Source organism: Haemaphysalis longicornis, unplaced genomic scaffold (genome assembly GCF_048455015.1).
Source record: "Haemaphysalis longicornis isolate Haplotype H1 unplaced genomic scaffold, Haemaphysalis longicornis Haplotype H1 scaffold_10, whole genome shotgun sequence".
NCBI lineage: Eukaryota > Metazoa > Arthropoda > Arachnida > Ixodida > Ixodidae > Haemaphysalis > Haemaphysalis longicornis.
In genome coordinates this window covers 108,545,284-108,557,101 of record NW_027526204.1, presented here as the reverse complement: position 1 = coordinate 108,557,101, position 11,818 = coordinate 108,545,284, and the positions used below count along the sequence as shown (strand labels likewise).

The following is an 11,818-nucleotide window of genomic DNA, read 5'->3' as shown; positions in this document are numbered from 1 at the left end:
AATGAAGCGGGCGCAGAGTCACAGGAACGAGTAAAGAAACAGCCTAATTTTGGCAACGTGTGGTACTGTTTTCCCGGTCCAGCGCCGCTGCCAGTCGCATGAATAGGTGGCGCACGCTCATGCTTCATTTAGAATACAAAGGCTGGACCACAGAACTCCAACGCAGCTGTATTTTTCATCCGGACAGCGACTATGGATTCCCGCGCTTAGCAAACCAACGACAAATATTCGCTCCCAGCGCACCGCGCCCACCGTGTCACAAAGGTCGCGCCGGCATAATTCGCGTCAGAAAGTTCGTTCAAAAGCGTGGAACTTCACGTACCTTTTCTCTATTTGGACCGGTATTTCCGCATTGCGTGCACTGCGGCACGCAGCAATGCTCTGGCTTTGTAGTCCATCACCAAGAGCGGTCAATGCCCGCCTTCTATGTTTTGCTAATTGGTTTCGGTTTCAAACGACCGTACCAAAATGGCGGACCTATAGTTACCGGAGTCGATGTGAGATGGCGGGGCTCATTTTGCATAAGGTCTATTAAGTGCACCTCTCCCCCCTTGCCGATCGATTCCTCCTCCCTCTCTGCTTCTTTCAAAGCAGCTGGAAACACTGGGAATAGCCATGTGACATCGCGACGCTCGACTTCCGTTTTCCGCTAGCTACATTCCTGCGCCTAGGCACGCGTCAGTCGCTGCAGAGCTGCCTTTACCTCGGGATCACGCAGGAAGGAGGAAGAGCAACCAAGGTTGGAGCAACCGGACGCCAATGGAAGTGACGTGGCCGGCGACCGACGGTCGGCCGAATCAGGGGGGCGCCTCGCCGTGGCGTCAGCCGCGATCGCTGTTGCGTCAGCCGCGGTCGGCGTTGCGTCAGCCGCCGTCGGCTCGCTGCGGCGGCGCGTTCTTCGGCTGAGAAAGGCGATCTTCAAAAAAATTTCCCCGCATTTCCCCGAGGGGAAGAATGTGAAAGTGCGAATGCAGGAGTTGAATTTGCGCGGTTCGGTAATGTTCGCGAAATAGAGATCACACACACACACACACAACTACAAAGAAAGAAAGATGCATTTATTCACAGACACCTATTTGTGTTGTCGTTGTACTTGATTGCTAGAGCGGATCTCAGCTTTGAAATTTCGTGTCAGTACTCCTTTAAGCGGGTGCATTAGCCCTTCTCACGCCCGATTCCTGGCCAATCCCCCACGTGGGTATGTGCCATGCACAGACACCTATTTGTGTTGTCGTTGTACTTGATTGCTAGAGCGGATCTCAGCTTTGAAATTTCGTGTCAGTACTCCTTTAAGCGAGTGCGTTAGCCCTTCTCACGCCCGATTCCTGGCCAATCCCCCACGTGGGTATGTGCCATGTCAGCGGCCAGGCAGCGCGCGCCCATCTCCCCCCGTTGCCAAGAAAGACGAGGAGATTCCTGGCCAATCTCCCACGTGGGTATGTGCCATCTCCCCCCGTTGCCAAGGAAGACGAGGAGCGCGCGGACCCACAGCTGTTGCTATGTGGACGGACGGCGGTCAACGGAATTCAGGGTCGCTTATAAAGTGCATTCGCACTTAAAATTGTTTACGAATTATCCGTACAACGTATGGGGCTCACACTTAGCTCAAAAATCCCCCGTTATGTGTTCTATCACCTGAATGCATTTGATTGCCACCTTCACAACGCTTTTCTGGGTCCCTTTAACACAGTGAACTTGCTTAACATGTTTCGTTCGCGGTTTTTAATTCTTATATACCTATCCTTCCCCAAAGAGATCATCGTTGGAGTGCTTGTAAAAGTGCTCGAAAAAAATTAAAAAATTAGGCTTAATATTAGAAATATGCAGATGGAACTTGCAACCGACAAGCCAGGGTGTTGATGTACAAAGCCTTTTTAATTGAAGAGCACAGTAGCTTTTTTTGTTTTTGCTTTTATATCCAATTTACGCCATATTTGATGCTTCATAGTAACTTTTTACGTCCTTTGGCGGATGTCATTCGGACTTGTACATCCGTTTCTGGATGTCCACTGTATGTCCGAAAATGTACGTCCAAACTGGGCCTTGGATCTTCGGCTGTATTTCGTACGTCCCGCAGACGTCTGTGGTTGCTTGGGCTTGTACTTCGAAATTTTTCGTATGCATTTTGACTTGGCCTACAAATTTTTGACAGACTGTTCGTTGCAAGACTATTCCTTTCCCAAACAAGCTAGATTCTGTCAGCTCAGGAAGCGAATAGACGAATCTCGCTATGAAGTTATTTCTTGTGCAGGGATATTGCTCTAACCATTGTACCTTGGATAATATCCCTGCCCGAGTCCGTCTCCTTTAATGCCATTTTTGGTATATTACTTTTGGTACCCTATAGGCACATTTCAATATTTACGGGAGGATAATAAAAATTTCTAAGAATGTGGGGGTGAAAGCCCGGGTGCACCTTTTGTTGGTCTGCTGTTGAACTTTCTGTTCAACATTACGGCCGCGGCCGTCACCACTTGACCGGCCCCCTGGGCAGCAGCCTCAGAAGCTTGTTCCACTCGCTGGCGATGTTCGCATCCATGAGTAGCTCCCCCTCTCAAGATGGCTCGTATTTCATGTACGGCAGCAGCCTTGTCGAGTTGGGCTATAGATGGTGCACTTGCATCTTGGGCAATAGCGCGAAATAACAGGGACACAACTTCTGTCTTTGTGTCCCTGTTATTTCGGGCTGTTCCCCATGATGATAGAAGCAGCCTACCCTATTCCGGCATTGCTGTTTCTTTTTATCCGGAAGGTGCCTCACGATTTTGTGCACCTCATAACATGGGGGCTTGAGCCATTGAGATCTAAGGCTTTCGTCTTAATAGGTGCGTCCAGCTTTGTGAAATTTGTAAGTTGGTTCTGCGAGATCTGGCGATCTGGCGCAAACTTTATTGCGCATTAATTGGTACATAACGATCTGCCCCCCGGCAACGCCACTCAAAAACAGCGGTTGTAAACTCATTTACAGTCCCAACAGCGGGCCTGTGGTATTTGTTACCTTGTATCTCAGCGTGCCACGGAACACGGTGTGCGCATTGCAGATTCAATAGGTGGTCTTTTAAAGGGACAGACAACCGATTTTTGTCGCGTATATGTTATCTAGCTCATATGAAAGCCAGCGTTTTATATAGCGCGGTAACAACAACCAATTTTTAAACAAACTGGTGGAAAGAATTTTAATTTGGCAGCAAACTTTCTGAAATCGGAAGGGTGGCGGTTCGTAGTGTCGAAACTTGACACTACAATATGTGTCACGGTCACGTGACCTGCAAACCTAGCAGCTACTATAACTGCTGAAACGTTTATTTACGTATTGAAAACCTTTTAACACAAGTATTTGTACAAGCTTAAATAGTATATGTATTTCTAAACATTCTTTGAAAATTCTAAAGACACGCCGCCCGCCGCCGCTGGGTTTCTCTCAGTGTGGCTAACTGAGCCACCATGCCCAGAATCAACCGCAGCGTTCAGTAAACAGACCCAGCGAAGGAGCTTTGACGATTCTGTCTGAGTCAGGGGCCTTTGTTCTGCCAAAATATTTCATTTCAGTCTCCAAATACGCCAACGGCAGCGTAAAAAAAAAAAAGTCGCGCCCGGGGAGAATCGAACTTCCCGCCTCCACAACGTGAAGCCAGATTCTACCTATCGTCTACCCCAACAGATTGCGCATTCTTGCAAAATAGACCCTTGCATTAAAAAAAAACACATAAAGGAACAGGAAAGCCTGCGATTCACACTTTTTTAGCTGGGAACAAGTTTTTAAATGCCGTTTTTTATTTCGCATACAGACAAAAGTATGTTGCGATGGTGATGGTGATGGTGATGGTGGCTGTGCCCTTTGAAACGGGCTGTCGCAGCTAAAACGCGCTGCCAAGCCAAAAAAGAAAAACACAAAGAAAAATATATCAAAAGGTCCCTCCTTGCGTCGCTCCAAAGAGCAGCGCCGAGCTACTCTACATCATGGTTGCCAGCATCAGTTTTGGGAGGGACACATACGGCTCGTAGATCAGAAAATTCGATTTAAAAAGTTCTAGAGCGTTATCAGCAAAACCGTTTCTCGTCAAGGTGCTTTAAAGGAGCCATGAAGAGAAAATGCAAGTTGGTTTTATTCGAAAGATCTCGTGTTTTATAGTGCCCCCAGCGCTTGTCCGGATACAAACGACGCTTTATTCACTGAGAAATTAAAAAAATTAGGTTAATATTTTGATTTCCCCGCTAAATCGTTTGTTTTCGGGATCTGCAATGACATCGCAGGAACCGACCGCTCTGCAGCCTAGAATATCTTCATTCACGCATCCGCCGTACAGGGTAGAAACACGTATATGCTGGCGCCGCCATTTTGTGTCGCTCGCTCGGCGCCGAAGCAAGTGATTGTGTCAAAACCGCGCTAAAATTATCGTCGCAACGCGGTTTACTGAAGAAGTTTGAATCATATAGTCTGTTTCGCGTTGCTAGGTCTCGTGGGAAACGAAAAGAACAACGCGTTGAGCACGTTGGCCCAATTGCGGCGGCACGGGACCGTTCAAATGTTGTCTCCACCCTGTACAACGGTGTTGGTTTGTCCCCGCGTTCTTTTACGTTACCCGAACCTAGATGGCGCCACCATACCATGGAAAGCGTTTGGTTTGTTTTTGCCCGTATTTAAACCTGGCTTGTTTTTGTTCTGGGAGAAAATATTCGTTCCCTGAAACAGTGCTCGCTCGACAAATGTGGTCACGTAAGACACCGTTGCTTGCTTCAATCGGCCAGTGTCGTCTGAGATAACCCCAAGCCCGGTAGTGCTGTGCAGCTAAACCAAGCATGCTGTGCTCAGTACGAACAGCAGTACGCATCAGTACTTCTATGTTTACACGTGCTTTCGTAACTTCCGCTGTTTGTCCCATGATTCTTATTGCTTTGTAAAGAATGTGCCCTAAATTTAAGCGCAAATCGCTCGTTCGGCTAGTTTGTAAGCTCTACCTAATTTGCGTCTGCTTGTGCCGGCCTCCGCCAATCGCAGAGCTGGCTCGAATGACATCATAGGTTCTGCTGCGGGAAATGATCTGGTGGGTCGCATGGCCATTCCATTTTTTCTTAATTGTGTAGCTTATTTGAGCGAAGTTTACGTTAAAAGTGGTGTCAGTATGATTCTAACGAGCCAATCTTTTGAATGAACCAAACTTGTCTTTTCTCTTCATGGCTCCTTTAAGTGATGCCCTTTCATTTGGGATAGAGAATATATATACTGACAAAAAGCGGTCGTCTGTCCCTTTAAGTGAAGGAGTCCTGGTTCGGATAGCACTCCAGGTTGAAGCCTGGCAGTAACGACACCTCGCGAGCATTGTCGAAGACTACCAGCTGGAATTGTTACTTCCTGTGTAGGCAGATTATGTTAGCCATAGTGCTTACCAGAGAATTGACGCAAACAAGATGGCAAAGAATAGAACAGGTTAGCTCATGCTTAGTTGTGAGCCGTATAGTGAGAATGATCGAAACGTTTCTTCAGTATGAGCAAAGCACAAGTTTTCCAAGACTCCGCAGGCTATGTTTAATGTAGCATTTTATAGAGGTCTGTTTATAGATCTTATCTTGTTTAAACATTGATAAGATCGAAATATGTCCTGGAATAAGCTACCTCACTAAGATCATCAAGGTGAATTTGCAAGTTAGTGTATCACAAGAACAGTCTGGTGATGGAACAATTGCTGCTTCTATGGAGAGGCCCAACGGTTTGTCAGGCTCTGCAGGAATGATGTGACAGCTGTATTACAAGCTGTGTCCAGAATCAAATTATAAAAAAAAAAAGATTGATGTGCTCTGTTCTATAATGCCATGATAAATGTGTTTTGGTTTTTCTTGACTAATTAACTGAATTGTCAAACCATGACAGAAATTAATCCCTAAGTGTTACCATTTTGACCGAAATGGACCAGGTATAATGACATTGCTATCAGGCCTTCATCCCTGCCTGGGGTAGGTTTTGGCAGTATTTGGAGGTATTTTAGTGCCGTCATTTAGCTCGTAATTGATTGTAGTATGGCGACACAAAGTAAATTTTCTCTCTATGCGATGTTTGCCTAGTGCTCTTGGAGCATGGGTCCTTTAGCAATTCGTATGTTTGCAACAGCTAATTAGTGCTTACCTTGTCATTTTGAAAATACGGAGCCGGCTCCATGCAGTTGACGAAGGCTGTTTCTGGGTTCCAGCTGCACAGTTAGGGAAGGTATACCGTGGTCACACCCCTCAAATGGAGCAACTGACAATGCAATGCTGACAGAAAGCCTTTAGTCGGTTCTAATGCAAGGTTGACGAAGAGCTTTGAATTATTTTTTGTCTTCTACTCTAGTCTTTGCCAGCTAGTTTTGCGACTTGCTCCTTTGTCTACCAGCGGTGCCAGCGTGGCCGTTGCTGAAAGATCGGAATAATGTGGCGTGTAGCAGAATGGCAACGTGAATATGAGGAAACTGTGGGCCTGACCAGTTCCCCTGTTAGGAAAGCCGGAAGGCAGACGGCAAACTATTCTCCGGGCAGCCGGTATGGTAGTAAATGAGAACGCGCATGTTCTTCTGTAAATACCAGTTTAAAAATGCATGGCTTGGCAACCAACCTTTTTGCACCAACAAACACATGCCTTGCGAGTTGCAAATAACTCGCAAGTCACTCAGATTTTAGGTTGTCTACAACAGCTGGCTCACCTAATACCTTCGTGTAGTGCTACTGAAAATGTGAGGCATATGCGGAGGGGTTCTCAATATTGCGCAGAGTGAAATATTCCCAGGCGCGCATTCTGCTTCGATCGTGTGTGAACACGTACATGCATGATTGACTGCATAGAAACATTGTCGATGTATCAGCTGGCCTCACAATTGAGTGCACCATGTCTGCTTTCACAATTCCAGCTTTATTTTAGCCAACATCCCACGACGTTCTCGACGCACAGACATTTATTCGTGCGGGCTGAGATTACTTCAGTCAGCGCTTTTTCTTCTAGGTGAAGTGTTGTGTTCCGTTCTCTGGCTCATTTGCCGAACAATTTCACACTGCAACAATGTCGTAATGCCGATATTGCAATACCAATTACCCCTCACCTATGCTTCCCTGATCTTGTAGCGAAGCGGGTTGTTAGCGTGTTCGGGCGCTGGCAGCCCTCCACAGTAGGACACGAACGAAAGGATCTGTATCAAAAAGAAGGACGGCCACCACGAAGACAAAACACACGTTTGATTACTTCAAAGACCACTCTGTTCCAGTTACAATGAAGACGCTTTTACCGCTAACTTGAAAGAGTAAGGCTAGTTAATAAGGAAAATGGATGTGGTAGTGGCGTTAACCAGGCCACGTTTCACCCAGCCCTGTCACGGAGTTTTTTGTGCGATTGAAGGCCACTGATCAAAGCCACTGCCAAGAAATTTGACTGTGCGACTTTAGGGCTGACTAAAGTCCCTCCATCGGCACCTAGCTGATGGACTTTAGGGCTGCCTTAAGGTGGCTTGAATGGGGAGGTGTGAGTACCGGCGGCGGAAACGTGACCCCAAAGCGCGCGGATGCCACTGGCGGCGCTGTTGACCAAGGCGCGGTAGGGCGCGGTAATGCGCGCAGTAGTAATGAGCGCACCGCCGGCATCGCGTCGGCTGCATTTCTACAATCACGGGGAAAACAAACCATTTGCGGGTAACGCGGGCATTCTGGAAAAGTAAAAGAACGAATATTTATCACGAAAAGTCCTATCACCCCATTTTATTACACCCGTGAAACGTAATCTTACAGGCCCAGTTCGCGTTGGTTTTAAACGCGTTTGCACATTTCTTGAAGCGACTAAGTGTTCCATGAAAAGAACTTGGGCTTTTACAATGTGCACCGACGACGCGCGGTACGCGGACGCCGTGCATTCTCCCTCGAAATTCGACCCCCTTTATCGAGATCTGCACAACCGTACAGCCTACTAACTATCATTACCTGAAGGCGTCTGGACTTACACACTACTTTCCGCTACCACTCACAAACCCGCAGCCCGCATGCAATTTTCCCGCTCACATTGCAGACATTGAATGCACACATCTGGTGTGGTGATGGCATTGTTTATTTGCAATTGGGGAAGAAGAATGTGAAGAAACAGAAGAAACAAAAAACTATTTACAGGTTAAGAAAGCACGTACAGGTCATTAAGACACAATAAAGTATTTACAGTTGCAGAGACAAGAAAGACTATTTGCTGGTGAAAAAGAAAAAAAAGTATTTGCAGGCGAAGAGGTAACAAAACATGGCAAAATTGAGCCTACATAACACAAGGATTCACTGCCTTCTGTTTCTTCTCCTTACGTTGCTGGTTGACACCTTTCAGTAGAAAGTGTATCCGCGCAAGGCAATAAAATCGAAACACTGTTGCTGTCAGGGCAGCGGAATGGTCTCGGCAGCCAATCTGCGGCACATCACCTATTGACTGGAGAATTTCTGCCGCCACTTTCGCATGCAAACGCGTTACACTGAACACTGAAGCGTTACACTTCAGTGTAACGCTAACTCGCGCGTTACACACTGAACGCGCGAGTTAGCTTGTTTTCAAGGGTCTTTACCAACTCGTACAGCTGTTCTGACGGATACAAAATGCCTCCAAGGTCCCACTCCTTGGAAGCCTCTGAAGGAAGTTCCCCAGGTACGTTGCCTTTCTCACAAAGACAAGCGACTCTGCACTCTTCACACTGACTGGGTAACATGCGCTTTCTCGCCACGTAGCCGGCAATGTAGTAGATCAGCCGGGCATCACTGCGGTGTTCAACAAGGGCCTGGTGGTCGACAGCCACTTGCACGGCATCAGTGGGCACAGCCTTGACGCTTTCTTCACTTTGGCTTTCCAGTTCGTCCAGCACCTCCTCGACAGATAACAAGGACTCCAGGACATCCGATGACACATTGCCACCCTTAGGACTCCTTGCTAGGCTGTAGAAGCTTAGACACCTGGAGGCGTGCAAGCAACAGGGGTTACATAAGCATGCGGAACTTCTGTGAAACAAGCACTAATGATAAAGGTTGCACGTGTTTGTTTCATTCTGTGAAAGGTTGCACCACCAGAATGAACTGAGCTGGGGTAGGGTGATCGTTAGCCCCACTTGCTTGTCTGACGACACCAAAGCATTGCTCCAGGGGGTCTTGGCACAGCTTTGAAGTCATTATGTACCTGAAGTTAGCTTCTTCTACCAGGTACTTTAGCAGATGTTTTGTTGAGTGTATGGTCACTCTTAGCCCTTCAGAGGTACTTTCACTCAGAAAGCCAATCCCTTTGCAGTGAGCCTCCCATGCATCAAGAAACTGAAGGGCCTCATCTAGGGTGGCCTCTTTCTTGCTTCCCTGTCTGAAATATCAAAGAAGACCAAATGATGCAGCATTTTTCAAGAAAAACTTTACACTAAAATTACCTCATGGCTTCTGCAGGGAACCTCGACGTCATGGCTTCGATGAGCCGGGCCATCAAATCAATGAAAGCTCTTGTTGGCTCCGCATTCTTGTAGTCCTTTTCGATCTCCACCTTGTAAAAGGAAATTGCATGTACAGCTTCCTTGCTGAAAACTTGAAATGCAAGGTCCACTCGCATTTTGTCAAACCCGTTGGGGAAAATGTGAGTATAGGTTAGCTTTGGTGCAACCTTGAGCGTCACATGGTCGTTGTCCAGCTTCCACATGGTGGAAATGTGGTCCCAGTGGGCCTGTAATATTTATAATCAAGTATGAAAAAGACATGGTGCACCTAGTACCAAAAACCAATCAAGCAAGGCAGTAACTTAGAAAGAACAGCATGTAGCCAGCTTACTCTGCCATGGTGCGTATTCAGCCCTCGCTTCATCAGTGTATTTCGCACACACTTCATCAGGTGTGGAAAATCTGAAATGAAGTGCAAAAACCTGCATTCATTGCAGGGGTGTTTTACTTTGCACTTCACGCTCTTCTTGTTGCCATACACACCAAACTTGTGCCACATGGAATAATTCCAAGATGTGCCGTCCGTGCAGACATAGTGAACTAGAAGACCAGCTTGTTCACATAACACCGTTGCTTCCAACACAATTTTTGCGAGCACCTTGTACTTTACATTCCCGCAGGAAGCAAATACACCTATAAAAAAATCATGCAAATGACAACTTGACTGTATGCCCACTGTTTAAAATAAACATTGTACGAAAGAATACTCACCAATTATTTGGGTCCAGCTGCCTACCAGAGGCTGAAACATGACAACAAGCCCATGATCGGCCTTTGTGTGTTTGTCGGCGCCGTCAGTGAACTGACCCAGGTCAACAAATCCTTCTATGTGAGTCGATGATTGCATGTCCAAGTGAGCCGAAAGTTTCATTTCATCGACAAGCAACCCCCCATGACGCTTCATGCCATCAAGTTGTTCTACTTGTTTTTTAACACAACCAAGAAGCTTGGTGCTGAACCCATAAGATGCCTTGAAGCTCTGAAATAGAAAGCACTGGTTACTTTTTGATTCACGTAAAATAAGGCATACCTACATACCTTCATGTATCTTTGCAGACAGGATCGTTCTGGTAGCACAAGGATTTTATGGGACCTCAGGTGCTCATAGAGTCGTGGGCTCTTCATTCTGAGCAGGATACATTCCAGCAGCTATTCTTTGTTGTAACGGTACCCGCGGTTGGACTTTCGTCTTGAAACTTCAAAACAAGCACGTACAGCAGATTGCTGTTTTCTTGGGAGCTCTTTAAGCTGTAAAACATGAGTAGAGTTACAAAAATCAATTCTTACAAAAAGCAAAAGAAGACAAATTATTTGGTCTAACCTTTTCCTCGAAAAAGGTTGTCTTGATTGCCATGTTTTTTTCTTGCAGCTTTTTGAGAGCAACTTGTAGTGAGCACAACTTGCTGCTCCTTCGCCGTTGGGTACGCATGGCATACCTCAACCGCTTTGCAGCTGTGTTAGCAAGCCGAGCTCGTGCCTTCGTTTTGTACCGTAGCAAACGAGTCTTCAGGGTGTTCCTGCCCTTTTTGCATTGCAAGCAGCGGGGAGCTTGCTGCACAGATGCATCTAAAAAAATGAACATGGAAAACACATCAATCCAGTCAATAATGCTATGCTTTTTATGTGTGTACCTTGCCATAAACTGTATACAGTTTTGTCAATTTCAAAACTTACGCTGTGATACTGCTCCATTGCATGCTGCCGAGAAGAGTTGGTGACCAGATAACCTTGTAATGTTGTTCACATGTAGCTCCTCGAACTCCTTGCTTGGGCCAATTCCACTGCACATGGTGAGGCTATCTGCATACGACAATGCTTCTTCGGCTTCTTTTCTGGTTTCTACATCGGTTGCCCTGTGAAGTCGCCCGCCCACGAAAATTCTGCAGCTGGGAAGTCCTTCTCCGACGAAAAACACTACCATTTTCGTTCTGTGCGAAGTCTGCAGTCTGGTAAGAAGCATTGTTGCTTTGCTTGAACTTCTGCAGCGACCACAGTTCCGAAGGTCGCTTAAGCTGGAAGATGAACGGTTCCTCAGCGACTGGCTCGGGCAGTCCATCCGGCTGTATATTTACAGCTTCTACGTCCGCCGAAGGACATTCCGCACTCGTGTCAACACAAGCGCGGCTTCTCTTGCAAGGTGCTGGAGCTTGTGACACATTTCTTCGCTTTCTTTCTTTCGGCAGTGTCCTGCTAATGTATTTCGGCAAGTTAGGAAATACGGTGGGTACTGCGCCTTCTGACAGAGAAGGGTAGGTGCGTGGAATCAACACTTCAGTTCCATTAATAATGTGCTTGAAGTCACGGGAGACAAACCTAGAGACAACAGCGGTGATTAGCTTGAAATCACCGATAATCCTAGAGAGGCA

General features: G+C 46.7%; 1 pseudogene; it reads right to left on the bottom strand.

Annotated features, from left to right (window-relative positions):
• Positions 1 to 2,467: 2,467 nt before the first annotated feature.
• On the bottom strand, positions 2,468 to 11,241 carry LOC144160010 (uncharacterized; annotated as a pseudogene).
• Positions 11,242 to 11,818: the final 577 nt, after the last annotated feature.